This window comes from Adiantum capillus-veneris, chromosome 6, assembly GCF_014529385.1.
Source record: "Adiantum capillus-veneris isolate H3 chromosome 6, ASM1452938v2, whole genome shotgun sequence".
Taxonomy (NCBI): Eukaryota; Viridiplantae; Streptophyta; class Polypodiopsida; order Polypodiales; family Pteridaceae; genus Adiantum; species Adiantum capillus-veneris.
In genome coordinates, this window is record NC_140936.1 from 75,280,104 (window position 1) to 75,303,653 (window position 23,550).

At 43.4% G+C, this 23,550-nt stretch overlaps 1 pseudogene; it reads right to left on the reverse strand.

Moving 5' to 3' along the window:
* Positions 1 to 20,610: 20,610 nt before the first annotated feature.
* Positions 20,611 to 21,054, reverse strand: LOC147455718 (uncharacterized; annotated as a pseudogene).
* Positions 21,055 to 23,550: the final 2,496 nt, after the last annotated feature.

Here is a 23,550-nt window from a genome sequence, read left to right on the forward strand (position 1 = left end):
TTTTGCATCATGAATATGTCGTGCACAGTGGTGTAAGGCACATGGACTCGCTCACCCTAATTTTAAATGAAAAATTATATTAATAATTGATAATATCAAGTGCACTAATAGAAGTGTCAAGAAACTTAATTGTTGATCATGCCGAGCATCAAAAGAAATTCAACCATCTCCATAAGGTCACACTTTACAATCGTGCACTCAACCTTTGGTGTAGAGAATTCATCCAACCGCTCCTGCAATGCCCAATCTTTCCACGCATGGAGCTGATGGTTGCCGTACCAAACAATAAACATTTTATCTTCCATGTGAGAGAGCTCAGGGATGTCTCTAATTTGGTCATCAAATGTGTTTGAAATCACTAACTCTCTCCCGTAAGTGCCACGCCTATCGAATGGTATAGGATCTTGTCCTGGAAAAGCTTAGGACACAATAAAGCTAGCCATCGTGGGCTACTAACCTCTTTCAGCTATAGAGGTTGTTAGTTCATCCACACAATCATCGTTCGTTCTAATGGCCCGGTTGGCCAAAAGAAGGCAAAGGGGAATACAAAGAAACAAGTGATTGTATGGCACAACATGTGCATCAATCCAACCCAATGAGATGTGGGTATCAACCGCGGAACTAAAGAAATCAGTAAGAGGATCATTACCCATGTTTTTTGTAAGGATGGTCGTCGACGTGACTGCACTCATCAAAGGAGGCACTTGCATCCTTGTCAAAACGGACGCTCCAACTACGGAACCACTCTCTTGAGTGGTTTGTAGAGGATTTTCTTCTTGGGTGATTTGGATCGTCATCTCTTCTTGACTGTCCACATCTTTGGATCGTTTTCTTGTTAAAATTGGCATCTTGTTGGTTAATTAGGGTGCCGGTGGTTTGCAAAGAACTAATGGAAGATGAAAGTAATATGAGAGGTTTGAAGGTGTGGGAACAAGATTTAAGAGAAATGGTGAAAGGTGAAAGGTAAAAGTAATATGAGAGAGTAGAAGGTCTAGCTGGTGGGAATAAGAAATGAAATAGAAGAGAGTAGGAGTAGAAGGTTTGGAAATGTATAAAGGAATGAAAAAAAAAAAATTGCTTTTCTAAAAGATATAGATCACTTACACTTAAGGAAGAGTAGAACTAAGAAGAGGATAAAAAGTCCAAATGTGAGATTTTATAGGAGATTGGAAAAGGGGCAAGGGGCAAAAAAAAAGAAATATTTTTTTATCAAAAGAGAGGGGGAAAGGAGATGGAAGAAAAAGGAGGGGGGGACGTAAGCGTGGCGGGAGGGGGCAGCTGGGGGTGCATGATGCGGGGGCAATCGAGCGCAAGGAGCAAGGGAATAGGGGGGCAGTTGGGGGAGAGGGGTGGGGAAAGGTGGCGTGAGGGGCAAGGTGGGGAGAGTGGGCGACAGGGGGTGATGGGTCCGGGCAGCGTGAGGGACAGGGGACAAGCAGTGGGGGGTAGTGCAGTGAAGGGTGGCAGTGGACAGGTGGTAGGGGCAGTGGGAGACGACGGGTGCAGGCGACGCGAGGGGCACGGGGTGGGCGACAGGGGATAGTGCAACAAGGGGGGAGGGCCCCCCACAGAGGCAGGGCGGGGGTAGGGGAGAGGGAGTGCGAGGCGTAGGGTGGGGGACAATGTGGGCGAGCGGGTGCATGGTGAGCCCCTGTTGTCCACGTGGCAATCCACGTGGGCTGACGATGGGGCACCACATGGTAGCCCACGTGGACTGTGAGTTGCCCATAGTCCATGTGGACTGCGGATTGCCCATAGTCCATGTGTATTTCCATATGGACAACAGGGGTCCACCCCGCTTGCTCCCCTCGGGCTCCTTACCCATGCCACCACCCCCTGCTACGTTTCCCCCCTGCACCGCCCAACCAGAGAGAGAGAGAGAGAGAGAGAGAGAGAGAGAGAGAGAGAGAGAGAGAGAGAGAGAGATGAATTTTATTATCATCCTCGAATGTCAAATATGACCTATGGGACCAAAGTTACATGTCGTGTAGTATGTGTATGGCTGATGAGTGACTTTTGATGCTCCAAAATTGTGGTGATGAGAGTCACAATGGAGAGCCCACACTGTGGCGGGGAGAGGAAAGTGTGTAGGACTAGTTATGGCTGAAAATGTGAGAGAAGCAAGTTCAGATGTGACCAAAAGGTGAACACTCTAGTAGTGTGTGGTACGCAGACTCTCGAAATTGCACTGAGCATAATGTGCTGAATTGTTTGACTCCTGTCCATTGCCTCAAGGCCCTATCTTGCATCGAAGGAAATGGGAGCTAAGCCAAATGGCTGTGATAGTGCGTATCGTCGACAAGGGGATAGGCTCAATCATGTAAGTGTGAGTACAATTTCCTCTTTCAGCGAAGAACATGGTTTTGTAGTTGGGGGCAATATGGGTGGTATAACGTATGAAGCGTGACCCACTAGATTTCTCCCCACCTGTAATACATTGGCGTTGTAGAAAAGCTTCATTCACTTGGGAATCAATTGAAGCATCATGTAGCAAGTGTAATGCATCCCATCTCCCAAACCACTTCTTTATGTCTTGCATCCATCTTGTGCTCAAGATCTTGCTTTTATGTGTCTTTTGAACTTTTTTGCTTGCTTCCCATGCAATTGTAGGAAGTCAATGTGAGGGATTTTGAGGCATCTTTATCATGTACTCCATATCCCTTTCCATGCTCATAACCTCAATTAAAAGAGATCTCAACTCAAGAAGTAGTAGCATATATGGTGTTTGTGTAAAGGCTTTTGGACATTTTGAAAATCTTTGCAAGTAGATTTTGAGATGCTCCCGCCCCACACTTCGACTCCTTAAAGAAGAACCGGTGTCACCAATGCATCAAAAAGATACTTCTTGAGAACCCAACACTTGATGCTTCCCGTATTACACATGTTCTCAAATGCATAATATGCTCTCTTTCTTGTTGGGTTCAAGCCCTTATTGGTTAGCTTATTGGTCAGCCCGTGAGAACAAGTCTCAAGGCATGCAAGTATAGACCATTAGTTAGTTGAGTTTGCATGTGAAAAAGGTGAGGTAGACATCATCTTGCAAAAGCTATGTAAAGGCTTCCATTAATAAAAGAAAAAGAGAGTAGCGTGTTCTTTTGCTTCAAGCTATGTCGAGATCTCTCTCTCTCTCTCTCTCTCTCTCTCTCTCTCTCTCTCTCTCTCTCTCTCTCTCTCTCTCTCTCTCTCTCTCTCTCTCTCTCTCTCTCTCTCTCTCTCTCTCTCTCTCTCTCTCTCTCGCCTTCTGTTGTGCTTCCTCCACGCCATGGCTTCCCTCAGGCTGCATCCCCCATAGCCCCTCGTTCCAAAAACTGGTATCAGAGCCACGAGGGCCTACGGTCGAAGATCCTCACAAGAACCAGCGCTTGCAATTGAGAGAAAAATATCGTCAACCTGCTCAATATCAAGCAACATCTGCATCACGAGCAACGCCTGGCTTGGCTCTAAGCAGTCCTTGACACAGACACCACCCCCCGTTCTGCCTTCATATCCAGCTAGAGGCGGCGAAATTGCAGAGCTCAGGAGGTCGGCTAGGGCGTTGAAGATATAGCGCAGCCAGCAAGCCTATCAACAAGCTCACAAAGCTGAAGCAAGGCTATGATCAAAAGCTGTGGCTGTGAATAAGCTAATTAGATCAAGACAGAGACTTTTAAAACGTTGTCCTAGACTACTGTGGTGGCGTGTGGAGCATTTTTCATCACAAAACACAGCCTAGATTCTTTTCTACAACTCGCTATCAATCAAGCAACTCAGGCACAACTGATGAACTTGTTTTTTGTGAGTGTTTCTTTGCATGAGAATTCATACCTAAGGCTTATTTTGAGCATGTCCGCCCATTCTGCTCTTGGATGGCCCCCTATGCAAGAGGTGCTTCTCACCTTCAAAGCCAACTTTGTGGGTTGTGTGGTACATCAAGATCAAATGCACAAGAAGAGCAGCTACGCTTTATTGATATTTGGAAACTTTGTACCAGATACTTGGTCTCCAAAATTCTCAACCATAGAGATGCAAGTTTTGGGTTGTGATGCCGACATTAGGTGCAACATTTTTGGGGTCAAGCTCGATGCAACCAAGCTTTATAGGTACCTACTTGATCAGTGCATGGAAAATAGCACCAATGCCAGAACTGATGAATATGGAAACTCTTTGAACAATAGGATCACAATTGTTTTTACCAATTCAATGTCATAAGTTTTTCAATTGTCAACACAATAACATATTTTCAGTCAAAGCCTCTTTTAGTTTATTTGTTGTCAGTCATGCCATGATAAAAATTTGTACGGGATATAGACACTGCCACAAAAATAAGTGGTAAGACCTCCCAATTTTTATCAGTTCTCAGCCCGTTTTTGTTGCATTCTCATGAGGTTACTGGGTACACCTGAAACCCAAGGTTTGGCAGTGAACCAAAAACTCCACTTTTGGTAGCTAATGTTTTGACCTACACCCTATCTGTTCAAGGGGGGGTTACTGACCTAGCACCAGGTTATGGATAAACCAAAAATCCTTGGTTGTGAGAAAACCTAAAACTCACGGTTGACGAGTACACCAAAAAACTCGAGGTATTTCATGAGAGGGTCTGTCCAGTTTGGGCTTGAGGGGGGGATTGTTGGGTTCAAGCCCTTATTGGTCAGCTTATTGGTCGGCCCGTGAGAACAAGTCTCAAGGCATGCAGGTATAGACCATTAGTTAGTTGAGTTTGCATGTGGAAAAAGGTGAGGTAGACATCATCTTGCAAAATCTATGTAAAGGCTTCCATTAATAAAAGAAAAAGAGAGTAGCGTGTTCTTTTGCTTCAAGCTGTGTCGAGATCTCTCTCTCTCTCTCTCTCTCTCTCTCTCTCTCTCTCTCTCTCTCTCTCTCTCTCTCTCTCTCTCTCTCTGTCTCCTTCTGCTGTGCTTCCTCCACGCCATGGCTTCCCTCAGGCTACATCCCCCATAGCCCCTCGTTCCAACATTTCTTGCTTCCAAACAACGCATAGCACATTCATGCCACTTGTGATTGGACGGAACCTCAAGGCCAAGGTACTTGAAGCTCTCAACAACTTCAAGTGTCTCATTGTTGTACACAATGCATGGCTTCTCCTTATGGTTGATTTTCACAAGCATAACCTTTGTTTTATATTCATTCACAATCAGCCCACTATGCAAGCAAAAGTTCTCAAGGACAAGCATAAGCTTTTGTGTACCTTCTAAAGTGTGTGCTAGAAGCACCACATCATCCACATACAACAAAATCATGATTACCGCATTGCAAATAGTGACCTCTTCAATGCCTTCTTCTTGCATAAATTCAAGTACCATTTGCTCCAATTGATCGATGCATAGACCAAAGAGATTTAGTGACAATGGACATCCTTGTTTAACCCCAATAGTGCTTACAAAAGTTTCTGAAATTTCTCTTCCCATGCGCAAGTGACAAATCACCTTCTCATAGATTCGAGAAACCCCAATCATAAACTCACTTGGCACTTGAAGTTCTTTCATCCTTCTCCACAAATTGTTACATGGAATCATATCAAAGGCTTTCTTAAAGTCCACAAAACAACAATACAATCGCTTGCCTTTCAACCGACTTTCCTCCATGAGTACACGAAGAGTGACAAGATGATCAATGGTACTATGGCATCGACAAAAACCTGCTTGTCCCTTTGCACGCTTGTCATTCTCTTTAGCCCAATCACTCAATTTCATCTCCATTATGCATCCAAACAAGTTTTCCATAAGAGACCCAATCATTATAGTCCGGTAGTTGTTTACATTCTTTATATCCCCTGCTTTATGCAAAGGCTTAACCCAATTAGTACTTCAATCATAAGGCATACCATGTTGAAGTGCAAGGTTAAACATATCACACATCCACTCATGGGTAAAATCTCCCGTGCATTTGATCATCTCCTGCTTGATACCTTGAAGATCTCCCGCTTTGTGAGTGGCCAATTTTTCAAGCCCACCGCATACATCCTCAATAGTAAAAAAAGAGGGCATACATGGGAGTGAACCATAAAATGGCATTCTTTCAGCATTTTCTTGCTCATATAATTGCCTACAATGTGTGTACATACCCACAAGATTCAAGTTACCAAAATTCTCAACCTACTTGCCCCTCAAGTTTCTCCAAAATCTTCCACATGCATGTGCCTTTTTTTGGACTTGAAAACGTTGCTACTTTACTTCACATCTTCTTCTCTTCTTTTGAATCAATGCCTTGCATGCATGCAAATGACTTTGATAGTTGTCTTTGTCCATAGTTGCATCAAGCTTTATCAAGGACTTTTGAGCATCTTGACATTCTTTATTAAACCACATTTTGCATGATTTATCTTTGTTGATACCATGGAGATGCTTTATGGCAAATCATTCTTTGGCACAAGAACAAATAACTTTCTTGAAAGCTTCCCATTTAGTTTCCAATGGTGCATCATATTGAAGCTTTAATTTTTGCTCAACCATTTCAATGTACATTGGTGCCCGTTTGAAATTCATACATAGTGATAATTTCTCTTTCCACATGCTTAGTTGCTTCTCCACATGAAAGGTCAATAGACGAGGTGCAATGGTTAGATTCCGGGGTCCATTGATACATGATGGCTTCAGAGAGTAGCATATAGTCAATCACACTGTCCCCATTATGTCTCCTACATGTAAATCCATTGGTTCCACTCCACAAAGATACACTATTGGCAATGAGCATACCCGTGCTATTACACATGTGTAGAAGTAACTTTCTATAGTGATCCGGCTAACTTCTCTTTGGGCATTCCATGAATAACAATGTTCTTGGAACGTTGCTCTTGTTCCTTCAACCTCCTCCACATCCACATTCTCAACATTCTTGTTTGAACAATAGATTGCATGAGTGAAGAATTAGAAACCACATTGCTACCACATACATTAGACCAAGACTTGTTTGTGCATACATTTTTCATATTGCATACATCCCGGCTCATGGTGTCAAATTTCTCCTCTTTCATGTCATGCTCTACGTTGCTCATCCACTCCTTCAAAGCATTCAAGTCCATAAGAGAGTGTTTACATTCCTTGAATTCCTCTTCAAGTTTCATCAAACGTGTTGTTTGCATCTCAAGTTTCCTCTTAAGATTCTCATTCTCAACCTTAGTGTGCCATTCTCCATTGCAAGTGCTAGTAAGTCTTTGCCTTGTTTGTTTACGGTCTCTTGCAATGAAACCAAGTATACCATGATCATGATTTCTGACGTCGTTGGTTGGGTGGCTGTGTTGCTATCTCTGCACTTAGGAGATTTTGCATCATTTTCCATAATGGTTGTGGACCTTGCGAGTGCCGGAAGACATTCCATGTGAAATAAGAGAAGAGTGTCAATTTTCCTGAACCTGTTCATTTCCAAAATGTTGCTACAAAAACACCTTTCATAACTCTAAAAGTTTTTATCTACACATCAATGCCTCCAGGTTTTTGTGCTCTTCAATTGAGGCTATAGATCACCCAAATCGGAGTTCGGATGAAGAAGTTATGATCAAAAGAGTGAACTGTTGTCTACTAGGTTAAAAAATGGCTGCGTTTTATGTGGAGAGAGAGAGAGAGAGAGAGAGAGAGAGAGAGAGAGAGACCCCTCCCCCCTGCTCACCCCCCCTGCATTTTCCTCCTGCGTCTCCCAGCTGCCCAGAGAGAGAGGAAACCGTCCCTTGCTCCCCACCTGACTGCGTTTTTCCCCTGTTCTATTCCCTGCGCATTGCCCCCTGTGCTGTCCAACCGCCTAGAGAGAGAGAGAGAGAGAGAGACAAAGAGAGAGAGAGAGAGAGAGAGAGAGAGAGAGAGAGAGAGAGAGTCCCACGCCCCTCCCTTGTGCTGCTCTTCTTGCCGCCATCGTCGCCCCCACCGCCCTCCCCCTACGCCGCCCTTTACTCCCCCACCCCTGCTCTGCACACACACACACACACACACACACACACACACACACACACACACACAGGCCCGTCCCCCTCCCCTTGTGCCGCCCTTCCTACCGCCGCCGCCACCCCCTCCCCCTCCGCCGCCCTTTACCCCCTCACATACACACAAAGAGAGAGAGAGAGAGAGAGAGAGAGAGAGAGAGAGAGAGAGAGAGAGGGATACATAGTTCTATTATCATCCTTGGAGGTCAAATATGACGTATGGGACCAAATGAACATGTCACGTGGTGTACGTGGAGGTCATAAGTGACTCTCGATGCTCAAAAATGGCTGAAATGAGCGTTACAATACAGAGTCCACATCATGGTTGGGAGAGGAAGGTATGTAGGGAGAGCTCATGGTTGAATATTTGGGGAAAAGAGGACCTAATGTGGTCAAAAGATGAGCACTCAAGTAGTGTGTGGTACTCACTCTCTCGCACTTGACGAGGACATAAGGTGCAAAGTCGATGAGACTCCTCGCCAGTGCCCCAACGTCCTATGTCATAGCGTAGAGAATGCGAGCTAAGAGGAATGGAGGCAATGGTGCGGATCGCACTCAATGCGATGGGCTCAAGGATGTAGTAATGGGTTTGGTTACCGCGCTCAGAGAAGAAGAGAGATTTGTAGTTTGGGGCAATGTGTGTGGTGTAATGGCTGAAGTGAGAACCTCCGGATTTCTCCCAAGCCATGATACATTGGCGTTGTAAGAAGGCTTATTAACTTGGGAGTCGATTGACGCATCCTTGACCAAGTGACATGCATCGCATCTTCCAAACCATTCCTTGATGTCAAGCATCCACCCCGAACTTAGTATTTTTCTCTTGCATGTCTTTTGGACCTTTTGACTTGCTTCATATGCGATTCTAGGAAGTCGATACAAAGGGCTAGGTTGTTTGTTAAGCATGTACTCCAGAACCCTTTGCATGCCCAAGACCTCAATGGGAAACGATCTGGACTCAAGAAGTAAGAGCATGTAGGGGGTTTGTGTCTTGACTTGGAAAACGTTGGTGAGAAAACACTTTTGGACATTCTCCAACTCTTTCCAAGTAGACTTCCCGATACTACCACCCCACACGTCCACTCCATAAACAAGCACCGGTGTCACCAATGTGTCAAAGAGGTACTTTTTGAGAGCCCAAAACTTGATCTCTCCAGCATTGCACATGTTCTCAAATGCATAATAAGCCCTCTTTCCGGATTCCAAGCGACGCATTGCGCAATCCTTCCATCTATGATTGGATGGAATCTCAAGGCTAAGGTACTTGAAGCTATTTAACACTTCAACTTGCTCATTGTTGTATACAATGCATGGATTTTCATCATTGAGGGTCTTTACAAGCATAACCTTGGTTTTGGATCCATTCACGATCAGCCCGCTATGTAGGCAAAAGCGTTCCAAGACACTCATAAGCTTTTGTGCATCTTCTAAAGTATGTGCCAAGAGCACCACATCATTGGCGTAAAGCAAAAGCATGATCACCACATTTTCGATCTTAACCTCTTCTATGCCTTCTTGTTGCATAAAATCAAGAACCATGCATTCCAATTCATCAATGAGTAGCCCAAAGAGGGTTGGGGAAAGTGGGCATCCTTGTTTGACACCAATGGTGCTTGCAAAAAATTCTGAAATTCCATCTCCCATACGTAGTTGACATATCACTTTTTGATAGATGTGAAAGACTGCATGCAAAAATTCTCTTGGCACTTGAAGGCTTTGCATACGTTGGAGAGGGGGAATGGGGAGCACGCCCAGCGCGTCAACACGGAATGCCTCCTATAGCCTACGGCACACACTGCACCCCAATCCACTTTGCGAGCACCTTCGACTCGCTCTTTTCACCAAACCACGTGCGCACACGCGCTCACATAGACACATCCTAACTCACACAACGCACGCACCTCAATGCAGTAGCTTTTACGCTCTCCCACATGCGCAAAACGCCTCTCTCTCTCTCTCTCTCTCTCTCTCTCTCTCTCTCTCTCTCTCTCTCTCTCTCTCTCTCTCTGCCTCTGCAACACTTCGTCGGGGCGGCGCACACTTGCCGACACGCCCGCACGCACACACACAAGAGTAGAAGAGAAGGGGGGAAAGGGTGGCGAGACGACTTCAAAATCAACTGCAATGGGGGATTCTCTTCTTCATTCACACCAGAAATAGGTACAACACCGTCGCCGCAACCGACACAAACCAAAAAAAGCACAATGGGCGAGCCCTGCTCCAGCCATACACAAAGGTTTCCATAAGACCTGCTCCTCGTGAGCTTTCCCCAGCTTCTAACGAGCGAGCTCTCCAAGGCCTTTTCCTTTGCCAAGTCCTTGCTTTTTTTGCACCGCTTCACAGACCATGCATCTCGGCTTCAACTGCCGAGCCAGAGCGTACGAAGACCTTCCTCCTTCCTCACTCTTCCTCTTTTGCCTAAGGAAAAGCCAAGGAGCCCACACAAACTCGAAGCCGCTGCCCTTCTCTTTTTCAAGGCAAAAGAAAAAAACATGCTTTATTTGACAATGAATCCCGGCGCTATTGCTCCTTGGGCTCTCCCTCTACCTTTTCCTTTTTTTCCTTTAGCCTTTGAGTTTCTCTTAAACTCCAGCCAAGGCAAACTTTGCTTATTTTACACCCAAGGAGGCTCATGTGTTCGTTTCCCACATGGTCGGTGCTTCTGTGTGCACGGATTCTCCAAGTAAGATTTTTTCGACCATGCTGCATGGGAACTCCATCTTACTGATTCCGAATCCCATCTCTCCTCCATCGCTCGATGTCACCCTGGCCTCAGGTACCACATCCCAAAACGGGGAAAACCATCTGACCCCTTCCCGCCATCCACTTGCCAACTTAGATTCGGCCCATTTCGATGCACACGACTTCGATTAGCAAGCCGCAAGTCTTGACTGGCCCCCCACGTTACATGTAATTTTCTAGAATCTTGGCGAGCCCTAAAAACATGCCTATAGACAAGCCTACCAACGTGGCTAGGTGAGCACGTACTCGACCCCCGACAAATATTGCGCAGGCCATAACTTGCTCGTTTGAGCTCCGAATGGCAAACCGATAAGACCGGTGTGCTCCACAGCTCAAACACTTCACGTGTACTGATATCACATCCGCCTTGACTAACCACATGTGCCCGCCCAATCCGGCAAGGATCTGCAACGCACCCCATTTCAAACTGCCATATCTTTCACATACGGGCTCTGTTTACGAGCAGTCTGGATGAGCTTCTAGAGCATCTCAAATACTACATTTCGGCACACAAAACCATCACTTCGGACACATGAGGCCACCATGCAATTTAGCACCTGACAGCATACCATCGGCCTAAAAAGCCACATCAAACATACACTTCCGCCACGACATTCTCTCCCAGGGCCTTCGTTCCTGCTTTAGACCTTTGCCATGCATATGCTAGCACCCTTTGCACTACATAACACACTTTCCAGTGCGAACCAACTTTGGCTGCACCAACGTCTCCAAAGATTTCCTCGTGGTACCATGTCAAAAGCTTTCTCGAAATCCACAAAGCAACAATACAACTTTTTTCCTTTCAATCGAGATGCTTCCATAAGAACTCAAAGAGTGACAAGGTGATCAATAGTGCTATGATGCTTTCAAAAACCTGCTTGGCCTAGCGCACGTTTGACGTTTTTTCAGCCCATTCACTTATCTTCATCTCCATGATACATCCAAATAACTTTGCCATCAAATAACCAACCATTATAGTGCGGTAGTTGTTCACATTGTTCACATCTCCCCCTTTGTGTAAAGGTTTGATCCAATTTTCACTCCAATCATGAGGCATGCCATGCTGAAGTGCAAGGTTAAACATATCACATATCCAATATCGTGTTTTCTTGCTTGTCCATTTAATCATTTCAGCCTTGACACCTTGAAGGTCTCTTGCCTTGTGGGTAGCAAGTTTTTCAAGTGCGCAACATACATCTTCAATAGTAAAGAAGGGATGCATAAACGGAAGGGAGCTACAACACTCCATCTTATCAACATTGGGTTGTTCATAGAGGTCCTTGCAATGTGTATACATATTCTCAAGAGTCAAGTCACCAAAGCTCTCAACACGCTTGCCTTTTATATTTTGCCAAAACTTTCCACATGCATATGCTTTTTCTTGGGCTAAAAGAAGTTTTTTTTGACTTCCCACCTTCTCCTCTTTTTTTGAACAAGTGCTTTGTATATGTGTGAATATTCGAAGTAACCTTCCTTGTCTTTGCTTGCATCCAACCTTAGCAAGTGTTTTCGGGCTTGACTACATTCCATGTCGAACCATTTCTTCTTGGTGCTACCTTTCTTAGATCTTTTGCAAGACATGTGTTTCACCGAAAAGCATTCCCTCGCACAAGAGCAAATTACTTCTTTGAAAACTTTCCACTTGCATTCTCATGTTGGGCTCTCTTGATGCTCTGTCATGCTTAACATTTGGTCCACCATATCAACATATATAAGTGCTCGTTTGAATCCTAGACGTAGGTACGAATGATTCTAATCATGATTGGAGGCTACATGCTCGGGTCTTTTACCGCACTTGAGGTCAATACATAGCATTCTATGATCCGATTCCGGATTCCATTCACCAAGTGTAAAGCTTTGTATGCATTCTATAGTGGCTTCCGAAAACAACATATAGTCGATCACACTATCACCATTGTGCTTTCTACATGTAAAGTCATCAATGCCTTGCCATAAAGATACACCATTTGCAATGAGAATTCCAGTACTATTGCACATATGTAGAAGTGACTTTTCATAGTGATCCAATTCTTTTGCATCATTAGAACTTCGATTATACATGTATGAGTCATCCATTCTTCTTGAGACATGCGGCATGTCAACTTGTTGTGTGTCGCGTTGTAACCTATTTGTGCGAGCATTCGTGTCTCCAAAGACAATGACTTCGCCTTGGTCCTTGTAATGAGAAATGTCTTCCTCTAGTTCAACAAAGGGTTGATCTTTGTCCATATCCAAGCGAGCATAAACGTTGGAGTCATAGTGAGGAATGTAGCAACCAACCACAAACATGACTTGACCATTGGGTGGGTTGATTTTCAGCCATAAGTAGTGTTTATACTTATCTTCTTTGATAATGAAAACATCTTTCAAACCCTTTTTTATCATACATGCTACACCTCCTTGGCCTCTACGTTGCTTTGCATTTTTGGTCCACATCAAAGAATGCACATCATATTTGTCAAATCCAAGAATTTGTTGCGCATCATGCTCCCATGTTTTGACAAGAAGTATCACATTGGAGTCATTGGTAAGCTCACCCGGGGAGGTCACCTAATAAAAATGTAACCTATCACGTGAGTTCAACAGAAGGGTATTTAAAGTTCTTGAAACTTACAGAAATCTATATACAGAAGGGCATTATTTTTTCAAATTGAAAAAAACTTACAGATTTTAAAAGAAAATGGTATACTTTATTCTTAACAAAATTCACAGATAAGGGGTTTTACAAACATGTCTTAAATGCACGTGATATGGTAGCCTTTACACAAAGTGAACCCCCCGAGTAAGCTCATGAATGCCAATTGCTGCATTCCATGGATAGCTGTTACAATTCCAAAAGCTTATTCGTAAGCGTGAGTCGGTCTCATAGATCATGTGTCCCTATTTGTTGGGTGGACTTGCATCCTCCTCAAGTGACTTTTCTTCTTGAGATGACACCTTGACCTTCTTGGTTCTTTCCTCATATGCTTTGCTACGTACATTTTGTTGCATAAGAGTGCGATCCTCATATACATTACAACCCGTTCCTTTGAGGTAGATCCAGCTATTGTCAAGGATGATCTTTCTCTTTACCTTATCAGCCATGGTACATACAATAGGTCTTTCTCTCGAGCAAGGGACTCCTTGTTTTCCAGCTCGATGTGCACCATAGGCCCATGATTCCAGACATGCCAAAGTGTGTAGCAAAAAACTCTTCAATAGCAACCGCAAGAGATTGGGGTGTTTCCATGCTTTCCTCCTTGATTCCACGAATGACAATGTTCTTTGAGCATTTTTTCCGTTCTTGCAATTCTTGAGTGTCCACATTCTCTACATTATTTGCTTGCACAACGGCTTGCATGATAGAAGATGTAGAAACCACATTATCCTTACATATATCAGCCTATGATTTGGATGCATTTCTCATCTCACATACATCATGTCATATTGTATCTATCGTTTCCTCTTTCAATACATGATCACTCTCAACTTTGCTCAAGCGCTCTTTCATATACATTCATGTCCACAAGAGAGCGCTTACATTCTTGAACTTTATTCTCAAGATGTACCAAGCGTGTTGTTTGCATTTCAAGAACCTTCTTGAGGTGCTCATTCTCCACAACAAGAACTCTTAAAGTACCATTTTCCATTGCAAATGCGCGCAACTCTTCACCTTGCTTGTTGACGGTTTCTTGTAATGAGATCAAGTAAGCCATGATCATTTCTTCCATTGTTGTAGATGATGTGGTTGGATTAGCATCCGAATTCCTTTGCATCATTCTCCATGGCGAGTGTCGATTTTCCACCCTTGCGAGTTTTGTCCGACATTGCCTTCAAGTCGGTAACAAAAATGCAAAGTTTTGATAGTTCTTTCAGTTTTGAGATGTTGTTACAGCAAAGCCTTCCATTGTCCTCGGACGTCAAATATGACCTATGGGACCAAATGAACAGGTCACGAGGTGTGCATGGAGGTCATAAGTGACTCGTGATGCTAAAAACTGATTGGAATGAGCGTCGCAATAGAGAGTCCACATCGTGGTTAGGAGAGGAAAGTATGTAGGGAGAGCTCATGGCTGAATATATGGGGAAAAGAGGACCTAATGTGGTCAAAAGATGAGCACTCAAGTAGCGTGTGGTACTCACTCTCTCACACTTGACGAGGGCATAAGGTGCAAAGTTGATGAGACTCCTCGCAAGTGGCCCAATGTCTTGTCTCGTAGCGTAGAGAATGGGAGCTAAGACGAATGGAGACAATGGTGCGGATCGCACTCAACGGGATGGGATTGAGGATGTAGGGATGGGTTCAGTTACCTCGTTCGGAGAAGAAGAGATATTTATAGTTTGAGGCAACGTGTGTGGTGTATGGCTAAAGCAAGAACCTTCAGATTTCTCCCAAGCTGTGATACATTGGTGCTGTAAGAAGGCCTCATTAACTTGGGAGTTGATCGACGCATCCTTGACCAAGTGACATGCATCCCATCTTCCAAACCATTTCTTGATGTCAAGCATCCACCCCGAACTTAGTAATTTTCTCTTGCATATCTTTTGGACCTTTTGACTTGCTTCATCTACGATTCTAGGAAGTCGATACAAAGGGCCACATAGTGTCTTAAGCATATACTCCACAACCCTTTGCATGCCCAAGATCTTAATGGGAATTCGAACTCAATAAGTAAGAGCATGTAGGGTGTTTGTATCTTGACTTGGAGAAAGTTGGTGAAAAAACGCTTTTGGACATTCTCAAACTCTTTCCAAGTGTAGACTTCATGATGCTACTACCCCACATCTCCACTCCATAAAGAACCCCCGTTTCACCAACGTGTCAAAGAGGTACTTTTTGAGAGCCCAATACTTCATCTCTCCGCACATGTTCTCAAATGCATAATAAGCCCTCTTTTTGTCTTCCAAGCGACGCATGCACAATCCTTTCATTTATGATTGGATGGAATCTCAAGGCCAAGGTACTTGAAGCTATCTACAACTTCAAGTTGCTCATTTTTGTATACAATGCATGTATTTTTGTCATTGAGGGTCTTACAATCATATCCTTGGTTTTGGATCCATTCAGGAGATAAGCCCGCTATGTAGGCAAAAACGTTCCAAGACACTCAAAAGCTTTTGTGCATATTCTAAAGTATGTGCCAAGAGCACTACATCATCACATAAAGTAAAAGCATGATCACCGCATTTCCGATCTTAACCTCTTCAATGCCTTCTTGCTACATAATATCAAGAACCATGCATTCCAATTCATCAATGAGGAGCCCAAAGAGGGTTGGGAAAAGTGGGCATCTTTATTTGACTGCAATGGTGCTTGCAAAAATTCTGAAATTCCATCTCCCATACGTAGTCGACATATCACTTTTTGGTAGATGCGAAAGACTGCATGCATAAATTCTCTCGGCACTTGAAGGTTTTGGATACATCTCCAAATATTTCCTTGCGGTACCATGTCAAAAGATTTCTTGAAATCCACAAAGCAACAATACAACTTTTTTGCTTTCAATCTAGATGCCTCCATAAGAACTCAAAGAGTGATAAGGTGATTAATAGTGCTATGATGCTTTCAAAAACCTGCTTGGCCAAGCGCACATTTGCCGTTATTTTCAGCCCATTCACTTATGTTCATCTTAATGATACATCCAAATAACTTTGCTAGCAAAGAACCAACCATTATAGTGCAATAGCCGTTCACATTGTTTACATCTCCTCCTTTGTGCAAAGGTTTGATCCAATTTGCACTCCAATCATGAGGCATGCCATGTTGAAGTGAAAGGTTTAACATATCGTGTATTTAATATCGTGTTTTCTTGCTTGTCTATTTAATCATTTCAGCCTTGACACCTTGAAGGTCCCTTGCCTTGCGAGTAGCAATTTTCTCAAGCGTGCGGCATACATCTTTAATGGTAAAGAAGGGATGCATAAATGGAAGGAGCTACAACACTCCATCTTATCAACAGGGTTGCTCATAGAGGTTCTTGCATTGCTCATAGAGGTTCTTGCAATGTGTATACATATCCTCAAGATTCAAGTCACCAAAGCTCTCAATTTGCTTGCCTTTTAGATTTTGCCAAAACTTGTCATATGCATGTGCTTTCTCTTGCGCTAAAAGAAGTTGTTTTTTGACTTTCCACATTCTCCGCTTTTTTTGAACAAGAGCTTTGTATGTGTGTGAATGTATCAAGTAAACTTCCTTGTCTTTGCTTCTTGCATCCAAACTTAGCAAGTGTTTTTGGGCTTGACTACATTCCATGTCAAACCATTTCTTCTTGGTGCTACCCTTCTTAGACCTTTTGCAAGACATGTGTTTCACGGAAAAGCATTCCTTTGCACAAGAGGAAATTACATATTTGAAAACTTTCCACTTGCATTCTAATGTTGGGTTGTCTTGATGCTCTGTCATGCTTAACATTTGGTCCACCATATCATCATATATAAGTGCTTGTTTGAAGTCTTGATGTAGGTACGAATGATTCCCATCATGATTGGAGGCTACATGCTCGGGTCTTTTACCACACTTGAGGTCAATACGTAACATCCTATGATCCGATTCCGGATACCATTCACCAATTGTAATGCTTTGTATGCATTCTAGAGTGGCTTGTGAAAATAATATATAGTCAATCACGCTATCACCGTTGTGCTTCTACATGTAAAGTCATTGGTGCCTTGCCATAAAGATACACCATTTGCATTGAGAATTCCAGTACTATTGCATATGTAGAAGTAACTTTCCATAGTGATCCAGTTCTTTTGCATCATTAGAACTTTGATTATACATGTATGAGTCATCCATTCTTCTTGAGACATGCGGCATGTTGACTTGTTGTGTGTCGTGTTGCAACATATTTGTGCGAGCATTCATGTCTCCAAAGAGAATGACTTCACCCCGGTCCTTGTAGAGAGAGGGAGTAGGAGAGGGGGGGGGGGGGGAGGGGGGATTCACACAAGAGAGAGAGAGAGAGAGAGAGAGAGAGAGAGAGAGAGAGAGAGAGAGAGAGGATGGGGACGGTTCATGAGAAATAAAGAGAGAGAGAGTGTGAGAGAGGTTTCCACTAGCTCAGAAGAGAGAGAGAGAGAGAGAGAGAGAGAGAGAGAGAGAGCAATAGGGAGGGGGGGATTTGGGTTTAGGGTTATTCCACAGAGGGAGAGGAAGAGAGAGAGGGAGGGCGGGGGGGGGGGGGGTTGCGGGGCTTTATTCACATGGAGAGAGAGAGAGAGAGAGAGAGAGAGAGAGAGAGGCCACGAGAGGATACCAAAAATTATTTAATATTATTAATAACTACTAAGACCAATATAAAATGCTCTTAAATCCTCTAAATGCAACTAAACAATTTCACTCTCATATTTTCAAACTCTTGCAAGACATTTCTACTCTACTATCATGACATGCACTATAGTCTTCCCTTCCTTCAAAAGGGCTTTTCCCTTTACCAATGGGAAGATTATCTTTGGGGTTAAATATCTACAAGAGCATGTTTTGACACAAACTTTTTCTGCTTTGCATGCAATTGTCATGGTTGGGAGTGAAGAGTTGATAGTAATAATGGAAAGAACAAGTAATCACTTGGGAGAGGAGTTTTATGTTGTGGGATGAATCTCTTACTACAAAGTTTGTGGTGCTAGTCAAAGATGAAACGGTCTCAAATTCTACTGGCATGGCTGTTCCATTGGTGGATGTTCCCTACATAGACCTTACTAGTCCAAGCAAGGAACAACTCTTTGTAGAACAAGCATTGCAAAACTCTATCGAGGGAGCACTTCCAAAGAGCTAGCGAGATTTTTCGGGCAAATAAAAAATCAAGCAAACTAATCCAATCAAAGCTCAAGGAGCATATGTAGCCTTGCCACCTCTAATAGCATTTCGGACTTGATTAAACATCATAGTTTCTTAGAGAACTCATCCTAAGAAAATCGATATAAAAGCCATTTGAAATGAAGTTTGAGTAAGAAGGAATGCACAAATCAACATGCTAGCACAACCAAAGAAATTTCCATTGTAGAAATCTCACCCAGTTCTATAAACATGGTTCAAACTATGTAGACAATAGTATTTGGTTGATCAACTCTCTATATCTGGATGATGCCTCTAGTGAGACTAAGTGCTAGTGCATTATGGTTAGGAAGGCAAGCACCACTAGAAGACACATGAAAGTTACAGCAAAGAGAAAAAGAAGTCCATCTTGGCAGAACTTTGTTGGGATGACACCTTCATTGTCTCTCAGAAGAGCATCCATTTATTTTGTCACCTTGAGCAAGGAAAATGAAAGAGCATATCCATAATTATACTTTTATTAATCCCCCCGTTAGGTTTGCGTCACTCGGGCACCCACCCTAGTTTTTCTCTGTTTGGGGCCATAGATATTTTGTCCTCACGTATCAAGCCTTCTAAAACAAGCTGCTCATTTTAGCAGCAAAGTGTGGTTGCAAAGGTTGTTAAGATTCATTTCTTATGATAATTGTCAAATATCAATTTCCATCATATCGTCCTATGATGCCTTTTTGTAGTTGGTTAGCCTTGAACTTGGTTGAGCGGTTCAGGTTTCCCCTCTAACAAAGGAGTTTACAATGTCTCTCTAACATGTGCTAGAGGCAAACTTTTGCTTTTTGTTATGGTCCCCCACCTTGACATAGCCGGCTCACCGTCCTTGCCCAAGTGTAAGATCCACCTTAATTGATGGCCAATTCTCATACATAGCAACTTGAGCTTAATTTCCATAAAAGATTCTCCACCACATGGTACTCTAACAACCCATGTTCATAGGACATTTGCATGGATGAAATTCTTCATAAGACTTGACACCAGATGTGGTGGTGGTAGATGTGTGAGTTGCAACAGGAGTAGCCATGAAATTATAGCTTCCATCTTCGCCATGGCCAAAAGGCTAGTGAGGCAAAGATTGTTGTTGACCAATGAGAGGTTTTTGGCAGTAGGGGTGTTGTAACGTGCATGGTTGTAGACCAAGCCGCCTAGACATGGCTTGGATAGACAATGATAGCCACGGGTGAACGGGTTTAGCAAGATTGTTAGAAGAACTTGGGGTAGAGAGAGAGAGAGAGAGGCATTAGGGCTTGCTCTTCTTCATTCCATATATTATTGCACACATCGTCGCCGCCTTTTTGCACATTGGTGGTTGCCCGTACCGCTTAGCCTTTGTCTCCACTAGTCTCTTGGGTTCACATTGGCTACGCCAACTTGTCCTTGCTCGTCGCTTAAGATGTTACTCCCCCCCCTTTGGCTGCCCACTTTGCCTCTGTCTCTATTTTCCATAGTTTAGTAAGATTCTGAGAAGAACTTGAGGCACACACACACACACACACACACACACACACACACAGAGAGAGAGAGAGAGAGAGAGAGAGAGAGAGAGAGAGAGCCACAACCTAGCTTTGGGGCTTTGATGCTAGTGAAGGCAAATCGGCAGGCCCAGTCTAAAATCTGTCCAAGTGGGACCAATGGTTGCTTAGACAAACGGTGGCCAAGGGTGACTAAATTCAACCTACTCATTGCATATGTTAGGCTCTAGATATAGGGTCTCTCTCTCTCTCTCTCTCTCTCTCTCTCTCTCTCTCTCTCTCTCTCTCTCTCTCTCTCTCTCTCTTTGTGCCAAGTTCTTACCTAGACTCTCATGAAATTTTGTGGCCTTCTTCCTTTCCCCTCGTAGAAGCTATATTACGAGCTTCACTATACCCCTCGTAGTTCTTCTTATGAAGCTAGAGACACTCTACCGATGGGCAAGGTCTTCTTAACCTTGCATCGACTCTCTCTCTCTCTCTCTCTCTCTCTCTCTCTCTCTCTCTCTCTCTCTCTCGGAATATAGCCAAGCGACAATGAGTAAATGTCATATCTGAAGTGTACAAACAATTAAACCATTGCTCCTCTATATGATGGTGGATTATAACAACAAGAAGAATGGTGCCACTTCAAAGCAACAATGGGGTTTGAACTTAGCATCATTAAAATTTTTCACTTATCAAAAGCACTAATTTGAGATCATCATCCTCAAAAATTTTCTATAATTCACCTATCCATCACCATCAACATTTTCCTCTCGAATCATTTCGTTGACCTTTTCATTTGTTAACTTCTCTCCCAAATTTGTTATCACATGGAAAAGCTCTGCAACAAAAATAAACCGGTTTTGGTCCTTATGGAAAACCTTTAATTCTTCTTTCAACTCCTCCTCAGAGTCAGTGTCCTTCATCTTGTGACCCATCAAATTCGAGAACTCAAGAAAATTGATGGTTCCATAATACATTGCCACCCACATCCACTTCATTGGTCATCTCCTATAACTTTGCTTCTGTCTGGTTTTGTCCAATTACGCGCATCATAGTACCAAGCTCTTTGGTGGTGATATTGCCATTTCCATCTTTGTCAAAGAGACTGAAAGCGAGATATGTTCTGTGCTCAATTTCTTAGCCATCGGTGCACAGAAAGGGCACACAGACGAGGGTACAAAAGAAGACAATAGAAGAATGGAGAGTTATAAGAAGAAGGATGATGAAGAATGGTCATGAGGAGGATTGCATCTCCCTTCACACTTATGAAGGTGGGGCTCCTCAACTTCTCTCTCTCTCTCTCTCTCTCTCTCTCTCTCTCTCTCTCTCTCTCTCTCTCTCTCTCTCTCTCTCTCTCTCTCTCTCTCTCTCTCTCATGTTCTCGTCTGAAAGAGGTTCAAAAACTGTTCAAACCAGTCTGCGGTGCCGCGAACTGTTTTGAAGAGCTTTGAAATATATAAATTATAGAAAAATCCTAGCCCCATTCTGTGCAATGCATATCTCTATTTATTTGGAGGGCTCGTTCTCTAGACCCAGTACCCATCCAATACTAGGGCAATCCTTGCATCTGTTAAGTATGGAGCCTGATTTACCCCTTGTAATTTTTTGTATAAAAAATGCACATCTGTAAGGACACCATAATGAGGAGAAGCCATTGTGCATTAAGAAAAATCACTCGCTGGAAACCAATATAAAGGATTGTGAAGCATTGTGGTGCATTGTGAAGTTAGTGTGAGGTGGTGAGAGTGAAGCAAGGTGGGAGATCTATTAAGGGTATAATCCCTTTGTACCTTACTTCTTGTTTGAAGTACTAAAGCCATTAAGTGGCTCCTCTCCCGTGGATGTAGCCCACATTGGGTGAACCACGTATATCGTGTGTACTCTCTCTCTCTCTCTCTCTCTCTCTCTCTCTCTCTCTCTCTCTCTCTCTCTCTACTCGATAATCTCTTGTATGTGTAAATTATTTCTCTCCATTAAGTAATATACTCAATTATCTACTTAGCTACATCATGTTTCCTAACAACATCCTCGACAACTGTGCAGATGTGGAGATAGAGTGTAGATACGAGGAGTGCATGCAGGCGATGGAAGGTCAATGCATAGAATGGTGGTCCTTGACTTCACTCACTCTCTCTCTCTCTCTCTCTCTCTCTCTCTCTCTCTCTCTCTCTCTCTCTCTCTCTCTCTCTCTCTCTCTCTCTCCCGCTACTAGCTATGCTCTTTGTGAGCAAATAGATGCACGTCTTTGTAGCGCAATAATTTTTCTATGATCAAAGGCTTGAAGGATCTCAAAACTCCTCAAACCAGTTTGCGGCACCATGGACTATTTTTAGGAGTTTTTTAGACCTCTTTCAACGAGAGAGAGAGAGAGAGAGAGAGAGAGAGAGAGAGAGAGAGAGAGAGAGAGAGAGAGAGAGAGAGAGACTCTCTTGACCGCTGCTAGCTATGCTCTCTGTGAGCATATAGATCTGCGTCTCTGAAGTGCAACAATTTTGATATGATCAAAGACTTGAAGAATCTCAGAACTCCTTAAATTGGTCCGCGACAGTGCAGACTATTTCAAGGAGTTTTTTAGACCTCTTTCAACGAGAGAGAGAGAGAGAGAGAGAGAGAGAGAGAGAGAGAGAGAGAGAGAGAGAGAGAGAGAGAGAGAGAGAGAGAGAGAGAGAGAGAGAGAGTTCTATTATTGTCCTCGGAGGTCAAATATGACCCATGGGACCAAATGAAAATGTCATGTGTTGTGAGTGGAGGTCACAAGTGACTCTCGATGCTAAAAAATGGCTAAAATGAGTGTCGCAATAGAGAGAGAGAGAGAGAGAGAGAGAGAGAGAGAGAGAGAGAGAGAGAGAGTTCTATTATTGTCCTCAGAGGTCAAATATGACCTATGGGACCAAATGAAAATGTCACGTGCTATGAGTGGAGGTCATAAGTGACTCTCGATGCTAAAAAATGGCTGAAATGAACGTCGCAATAGAGAGTCCACATCGTGTTTGGGAGAGGAAGGTATGTAGGGAGAGCCCATGGCTGAATATATGGGGAAAAGAGGACCTAATGTGGTCAAAATTTGAGCGCTCAAGTAGTGTGTGGTACTCACTCTCTCGCACTTGACGAGGGCATAAGGTGCAAAGTCGATGAGACTCCTCGCCAGTGCCCCAACATCTTGTCTCGCAGCGTAGAAAATGGGAGCTAAGACGAATGGAGAAAATGATGCGGATCGCATTCAATGTGATGGGCTTGAGGATGTAAGGATGGGTTCGGTTACCTCGTTTGGAGAAAAAGAGAGATTTATAGTTTGGGGAAATGTGTGTGGTGTAATGGCTAAAGCGAGAACCTCCGGATTTCTCCCAAGCTGTGATACATTGGCATTGTAAGAAGGCCTCATTAACTTGGGATTCAATTGATGCATCCTTGACCAAGTGACATGCATCCCATCTTCCAAACCATGTCTTGATGTCAAGCATCCACCCCGCACTTAGTATTTTGCTCTTGCATGTTTGTTGGACCTTTTGACTTGCTTCATATGCGATTCTAGAAAGTTGGTACAAAGGGATTTGTTGTGTCTTAAGCATGTACTCCACAACCCTTTACATGCCCAAGACCTCAATGGGAAGAGATCCGGACTCAAGAAGTAAGAGCATGTA